The sequence below is a fragment of the Vidua chalybeata genome, chromosome 18 (genome assembly GCF_026979565.1).
Source record: "Vidua chalybeata isolate OUT-0048 chromosome 18, bVidCha1 merged haplotype, whole genome shotgun sequence".
Classification (NCBI taxonomy): domain Eukaryota; kingdom Metazoa; phylum Chordata; class Aves; order Passeriformes; family Viduidae; genus Vidua; species Vidua chalybeata.
In genome coordinates, this window is record NC_071547.1 from 9,410,737 (window position 1) to 9,418,995 (window position 8,259).

Consider the following 8,259-nt stretch of genomic DNA (forward strand, 5'->3'; position numbering starts at 1 on the left):
GTGTGTGAGGGATCCGTGTGTGTGTGAGGGAGATTCGTATGTGTGAGGGAGATTCGTGTGTGTGAGGGAGATTCGTATGTGTGAGGGATCCGTGTGTATGTGAGAGATCCGTGTGCCTGTGACATCCATGAGTGTGAGGGATCCGTGTGTGAGAGATCGTGTGCCTGTGAGATCCCGTGTGTGTGAGATTCATGTATCTCTGGGATTTGTGTCTGTGAGGTCCCATATGTGTGTGAGATCCATGTCTGTGTGTGAGGTCCGTGTATGTGTGATATCCGTGTACATGTGATCTGTGTGTGTGAGATCTGTGTGTCTCTGCCCCTTGTGCATGTCATGTGTGCGAGGCAGAGCGCAGCTGAGGCGGCTGCGGGGCTGTGGGAGCCGGCATGAGCCGGGTGTGCGAGAGCCCTGACGGGGGCCCGGGGCCGGTGCTGGCGAGGCTGAGGCGCTTGGCCGTGAGGGACAGCCGGGCTGCGGTGCCGAGAGAAGCCTGCGCGAGGCGATGGGTGCTGGGCTGTGAGAGAGGACGGTGCGAGCGGAGCTGTGCGCTGAGGCAGCGGCCCCGCAGGTGTGCGAGGAGCTGTCGCTGCCCGCGAGGGGAGGTGGCGTGCGCCCTTCCCGGGGGTTAAACCGGAGCAGCCTCTCCGCGGTCCTTCCCGCAGCCCGCTCTGCTCCTCGCCAGGTGTGTATTGGTGACATTGCGCGTTCCGCAGCGCTGCCGGACCGGGGGGCGCTGCCGCACTGCCCGCGGCGGAGCCTTCCCGAGCTCGTGCTTTGTCACACCGGGACTTCATGCCGGAGCTTTCTCACGGCTCCTTTCAGCTGAGCCCAGACCGTACCACTTTGCCCCAGGGACATCTGTAACTCTGCACTGAATGCAGGCTAATTAAATAGAGAAAGGATTTTTTTTTTAAGGTCCCTTCAAACTTTAAAATGCCAAGTATTTCCAGCGTTAGGCTGTTTCACAAGAAGCCAAATAATCTGATTTCAAATTACAAGTATTTTTATGACACGGAAATACAATTTAATAATTGTTCAGGACTTTGGTTTCCAAGTTTGTTTCTGTGTCATATTTTGTCTAAATTCGAATATTCGTAGAAACCTTTTTGTCCATGTTCAGTATCCTTTCCAGGAAGGCTCGTCTATCTCAACTTATTGCAATGTCTGTTTCTATAGGGTGTATCTAAATGTAAAATATTACATTTAGATACACCCTATATATATATTTTTTAGGAAAAAAAAAAGCCAAAAATACACTCTCCTGGGCCCATAGTGTGAGCACTTAGAGACACACTTGCCACATCTTCAGACAGAATTCTGAGTACGTTACAACTGACAAAATTGAACTAACCTTAGAACAGTTTTGGTGATAAATCATTAAATTTTCTTTAACTTACAGTGAAAAGGGGAAAAAAGAGTGCTAGTGCAATGGGAACCACACTGCTATTTGTGGTCTCTGCCTCTGCATTTCCTTTTTGTCTCATTTTAATCAAGAAAGCAGCCTTTATTGTCATAAAATCTTTATAGTAGGAACTGTCATTAATATAAGTTTATACAGAGCTTACTAAAATAGAATCTCAAATAAAATGGAATTGCTATTCCTGGTAATGCTCGTTCAGCTAAGCTAGGATAAATATAAATGCACCTACCCTCTGTCTATTTGTTCATGGTTTTCTAATTATTCCTTGTGAACAAAATCCTTTTCCAACATGGCACGAAGATTTGACCCTGGTATAAATTTTTTCCTATTTACTTCAGATGGAGTTGAACTTGTCTATGCCTCAACTGAATTCAGCCATACAATCACCACACATTTGTGACTCTTTTTAGTAAAAGGAAAAACACTGAGAAAAATACAGATTCTGAATGCTCAATCAGGATTTAAGACCTCCTCTCTTTTGTGCAGTAGGTCATGGTTAACTTCAGAACTTACTGCTAGCTGTTCTTATAAACTCACCCCAAATCTCACAAATTGAGTCTAAATTAAAATTATTTTTCAAAGTGGGGGCTGAATGAACAAAGATGTCATTAAAGTACATGGTGTGAAAATTTAGTTACTGTCTGGTTTTTGTGTTCCTGGTTTATGTTTCCATAGTGTTCTTAACATACAGCTGCTCAGTAAGCTCTTAAATTGTTTTTTTCTCAGAAAGTTACTCAAGCAAAGGATATAAGGAATTTAGGCACCTAAAAACTTCCTTCAGTGTTGAGTATTGTCCTTAATTACCTGAAGGGAAAAAGAATTTAATTAATAAAGATAATGAATCTGATTTTTGGTAGCCAAATTAACACTTTCTAATTGGTTAGGATATTTAAAGTAGTTTATATTAGTTTATAACAGCACCATCTTTTTAGCTTCAGAAAGGCTTGTTCAACAGAGATTGTTTCTAGGTTGTGAACAGAGTAACATTGCTTTTATTTATTGTGAGTACTGCTGTGAATTTTTTAATATAAAGGTGTTTTATGTGATATGGCGCTTAGAGAACAGGGTGGTTCTGACCATAGGAAATAAGATGCAACAGCTGGAAAAATAACTGAAGGGTGGGTGACTGGGAATGAATAAATTATGTCCCCTGAGGATTGCAGTCAAAACTAGAAAATAGAGTGCAAATGCTAAAACCTTATTAAAGAAAAAAAAAAAAAGTCAGAAACGGGAAAAATCAAGGAAAATATTAATAGAAAATTGGATATAATGTCAGAAGAGATAAAAGCCCCCAGTAGAACCAGAGAGCAAATGAAAGGAGATGCAAGAGACTGAGATCTGCTCAAAAGGTTAATTGAGCTTTATAGTGGGCACTGATGGAAGATGGAGTATGTGAATTGCCATCTTTTTTATTAAAATGTATATGTGTGTTTTTTAAATTGCAATCATTCCATTTAGCAAATCTAGATGAAGTGCAGCAGAGGGAATACTTCTAAAGGCTGTTACTTGCACAACAGTCAATCTCTCCTGGGACCAATTGCCTGTAATGTCAGATGACACAGAATGAAGGTTCAGATCTGGAATAAAACGCACAAATGATCACGCAGTCATATGAATGACTAACTGATAAACTGGAAGCATACCCCCTCAGCAGTTCTCTTATAATGTTCTTAAGAAGATAAGGAAAGCAATATACTAAAAGGTGGACAAGCACTGCATCTGACATAAAGGCTGTCTCATCAAACACTTAAGGCACATGACACAGTATGGAATCAATGATTGGGAAAAACCAGGAGTGTTTGTTTCAGCAAGCTGGGACAATGACAGGAATGTGAGTGAAATGGCACATACCTCATCAGCAAGATCTGAATGATGGAGGGCTGTAGAAAAATGGGTTTCAGAAATTCATCTCCTACACACTTCAGTCTTGCTGACACTGATCTTGAGCAAGTCTTTTCCTTTACTTGTGCCTCAGTTTTATCTTTGCACAAGAGGAATGTGCAGTTGCCACAGAATGATTGAAACTTTCATGTTTCCATAGCATTGCCCTACAAGTATGGTAACTGTAGCTCACTTCCGTAGGAGAGCTTAGGAGCTAATGCATTCAGGTTTTATGTCAAACTATCAATTTGAAATAAGCTACTTCATTATGGGTCAAATTCTGAAATTCTTTCTAAAACAACTAGTATTTTAGCTTGAGTAAGAGTTTTACTTATATGAGATAGTGAGATGCAAACCAAGTATATTGAGAAGAGGATTGCAAGTGTTTTGGATAACCATGTAAAATTTATCATTGTACAATACATGGTAAATACTATGAGTATGAAATTAATTGTGATAACTCGTGTATGCTTCATTAAAATCACATAAAGTACCTTGTTAAAAATAAGCAGTGCGTGCCCACCTAGTCAGGTTTGAGGTTTTTTTCTCCTCTTTTATATTCTAATAAATAACTCAAATACTTGTGGATATCAAGTTTATTCACAGTGCACTGAGAAGGTCATTTTAGCTTAAGAGCTACTCTGGTAGTACAACCCTTGTGGTTTTGGTAATTCACCTCATGCCAGAAGCTGCAGACTATACTGGCAATCAGCTGATGCTGTGTGTTTGTGGGCTTGCTGCAGACTGCATTTCTAGATTAGTGGTGGGATTTCTGCAGGATTTCAGAAAGTGGGGAGAAGGTGACAGGGAGGAAATGAAATAATGATTTCAGGTGAAGCAAGGATCTTGAAATTTCATATCCTCTCAGAAACGATCACCTGCCCAGTGAAAAATAATCAGTATCAAATGGTCACGGTGATCTGAGTACTAATGATTTTAAGAATTATAGGTATGGGACTGTAACTGACCTGCCAGAGTTTCCTCATGAAAAAAGGGTAACTGCAACTTAAGGCATATAGAGAATTGGTTCATTTTAAGGTGGGTTTTCTGTGGGTTTTTGTTCAGTTTTGGTGTTTGGTTTTATTTAATTTTTACAGTTTTGCAAGTTTACCCTATGAATTGTACTTTGATTTGAGAACTGGCTGCTAATTAAACTTATAATTGTATTTCAGAGAAGAACTGCTCATGCTGAAGAGGAGACAAAACTATAATGAGCAATAATGAGTTGACTAAGGGCCAGTTTCATGCCTGTTTGGAGGAAAGATATTTTGAAAATGCTCTATCAAAAGGTAAGATTTTTTAAATCCATAGTGCTGAATCTTCAATGGAAGCATAATACTGATTGCCTGAGGTGAAGTGACTGCGAGTTGATGCAATTCACATCTTAATTAACTCTTCGGCCAATAGACAGAAAGTTGTGTATCTTTTGAATGTTGTAAAATGTAAAGATGTAGCTGTTCCTAGTTGTCTTCTAGGATTAACTTTTTTTTAATGCCAGTTTACTTGTTATCTAGGTAGGAGTTTTCCTGGGGACAAGCACAGTAGTTTAGCTGTTAATCTATAAATACCAAACCTCTGTGCTTGCATTGCATATTTAGGATTGTATTGTAATGTATGCTTTAGGAGAAAAAGTTGTCTGTCAGGTTTGCTTAGGTAGGCATGAATGCCTAATTCACTGGGAGTCAACGAGATGGAATCCTAGGTTGTATTTCCACGTTGCACAGATCCCTAAATGTGGCAATCTTGTTTTGAATGGGTCAGGTTGCTTTGGTTCCAGGCAGGTTGCTTTGGTTCCAGGCAGTCTAGAGTAAGTTAAACTCAGCAGACTGAAGAAATGAGGGGAACAAAAGGGAGATTAAGTATCAAAGGTTGGCTTCCAAGACTGTGTAAAATCAGTATAACAATTAAAAGTTGTATAGTTTAATGTCAGCTCCCCACACTTTGTTGTGGACTGCCATGCAACACACAGAGTACACAGCACATGAGTGCAGTGAGGAGAGTGATCAAAAAGAGGAAAACCAAACAGTGCTGTTTTCTCTTTTTAAAGTAAGTCTTTCTGTGTACTTTCCAGAGCGTCATATACCATCCTATTGCTGTCAGTTTTGTGAGGGTGCTGGGTATTTTTAAAGAATTTTCATCTGCTTCTAGAGGAGAAAGTTGACAAATCACTAAACCCACGTCTGGGTTACAGAGGAAACTCTGCTGTCTCTAAGTCTGAGAATCCTTGCTGCTAGGGTAGGCATTCTCATGGGATGATTCCTAATAATAAACTGAGCAAACTTTAAAAACTAAATTTAAGTAATAATCAACCTAATAAGTAATGATTGCTGAATTAATTGCTTGTTATATCAGTAGCAGTTAATTAAAATATAGGTGAAAGCTCAGAAAAACTGACAGCTACTCACAGAAATTGCAAGCGTGCCACAAACTGTTCGGTGTTGTGTATTTCTGTGGAACACGCATAGAAAGGAAATGGTTCATATGACTGATTAGCTGGCACAAGTGCTATGCACAAATGTCTCTGCTAATATTATAATCCCTGTGAAATAGTGACTAACCTTCTTAAAGAGTATAATAATGGGACTATTCTGAAAAATTTCAGTAGCCTCAAGACCTACACAGATTCACAAGTTGAAAGTGTTGAACAAATAGGTATGACTCAACTCTAATTAACATATACCCAAATATGTTTGAACAGATTCAACTGTAACAGTCTTTTGTTACCTCCTATATTTGCACACCAATTTAAGGTCTGCACTTCTGAGTAAGGCCAGTAGCAATTGATCTGCAGTGAAGCGAGCAATGGTACAATGTGGAGTCCCAAATGGTACACACATGTTTGGAGAAAAGGAGATTACTAATACTATTGAAATACTAATCAAAGTGCTTCAGCAGGCACCAGGCAGCTGCAAAACATTTAGGGACACCTCAGGAATTCCCTTGAGCAGAAGTGAGACAGGAAATAGTGAGAAGCTGAATAAAGTAGCTGAAGAAAATGCCTTTATTTAAAAGAGGGATGGATTCAAAAAAAGTTCAGCGCATTCCAGTGCAGAAGATGTCAAAGAAAATAGATTAGGAATCATCTAAAAAGGAGAGAAAATATTGGATATAGAAAACATAAATTTCAAAATTGAAATTTAAAACTTTCTTTCACATTATCTGGAACTTTGTGTTTAAAAAGTAACTTGCTAGATGTGACGGTAATTGAGTTCAAAGGTAATCATTCCCGTCTGCTTACGCAGTTATGTATGGAGAAATGCCATTTAGTCATCACATTAAATTTAGGGAACTTCACCTTACAAGTCCGTTCATAGTGATGAGCCAAATTTTTGCTCAGCGTGTTTAGTACCTGTTCATTTTCAGAAGAAATTTGGCAATGTTTTAACAAATGCTAGTTGAGTGACTACTTCGATAGTCTTGTATTCTGAGACAGGGTAAGTTTGGGACCAGAAAACATTCTAAGCAGCAGTCCTTTAAGTGTGCTGGTGGAGCTGTAGGGTGCGGTAAGCCAGTGTAGAAAGACTGTAAGTACCAAGAGGAGAGCTGCAGCCACTGCCATGGCAGAGAGCTGAGGAGCCAAGGCAAAGGGCTGTGTCAGTGTCCTTGTGATTACCTGGGACTGCAAGGTGCTGGCAGTCATGTTGAACGAGCATCCAGCAACTACTCGGAGTGTGAGCTCCCAGTGTGCTGATCTGGCATCCTCATAGCAAGTGTGAGTGGGTCACTTGCCAAGAAACAGCCATGCTTTGGGGTTTTTTTAGCTTTTACCCAGAGAAGCAGGCAGGGTGTGTGGGATGGTGCCTTTTAAACAGGAGGGCTGGAAGCTGAAACCAGAACATTCCGTGGCAACTGGAGAAAGTTCTGAGCAAAGTGCTGTGAGAGAGGCAGGACCCCCCTCCCCCTGCCTAGAGGAGAGACAAAGAACAGGCAAGGAGGGAACTGAAATAGGAAGCAGGAACCATGTCAGGAGGCTGGGGGCTAAAAGAAAGCAAATTAATAAACCACTGGGGGAAAGGCACACAACTGTCTAAAGCCACTAGGAAAGATAAGCAAATTCCAGATTCTTTAACTGCTCCATGTCTGTCTGTGCTTGCAGCCTGGTTAGTGAATTAAACATAATAATATTCCTCACTGTAGCAAGTACAACTTGTGTGTCTGTGACACACAGACTTAAGAGAACACAAGCACTGTGTTTTCTATATAATAGAGTGTATTTAAGCTGGGTTTGTCAGCAATGCTACCACTCCACGTCGAATTTCTCAAAGTATATGTTCATATCAGGGTGTGTGCACACATAGTGCAGTAATAAAAAGTAACTGGTAATATTCTGACTGCAGTAGAGACAAACAGTTCCTATGGAAAGCAGAAGAAATCTGGTGTACAGGCTGAGGGTACTGTGTGGCCTTAAGTGTTAACGTAATATTTTGAAAGTTGGAAGCTTGGTGCACTCATTTGCACATCAGTACCCAGAATGCTTTTTCAGTTCCACCACTATTTAATTCAAGTGCTGGGTTGGAGCTTTTGGAAGGCTGAGTTTGTGATGCCCTCACATGCGCCAAATTCACTTTTTTCCACAGAATAGTTTAAGTGACAACATTAGATCGTGAATAGGTGGTCAGAGCATTCTTAATTAGGCTTGATGTTACAAATGCAAAAAAGTGTCCTTGAACACTTTTTTCCAAGCGTTGTCTTTAACAAAACAAAGAAGTCTGTTTGGGGAATGTGTGTGTGTGATGTGTGTGGGGGGGGGAGACGTTTTTTCAAAAGTAGCGAAAAATTCCTCTCTGAGACAGAAAGCAGATTTCAGATGCAAATGAATAACGATGATGTTGAAATAGCAGCTCTTCATAAAGAGACCTCGAGCACACAGGGAAGATTCAGCACTAGGACAGTCCAGGCAACCCTGCGCAGTGAATTCGGCAGTGCCTTTGGAGCGTTTAACCTGGGCCCGGGGAAGG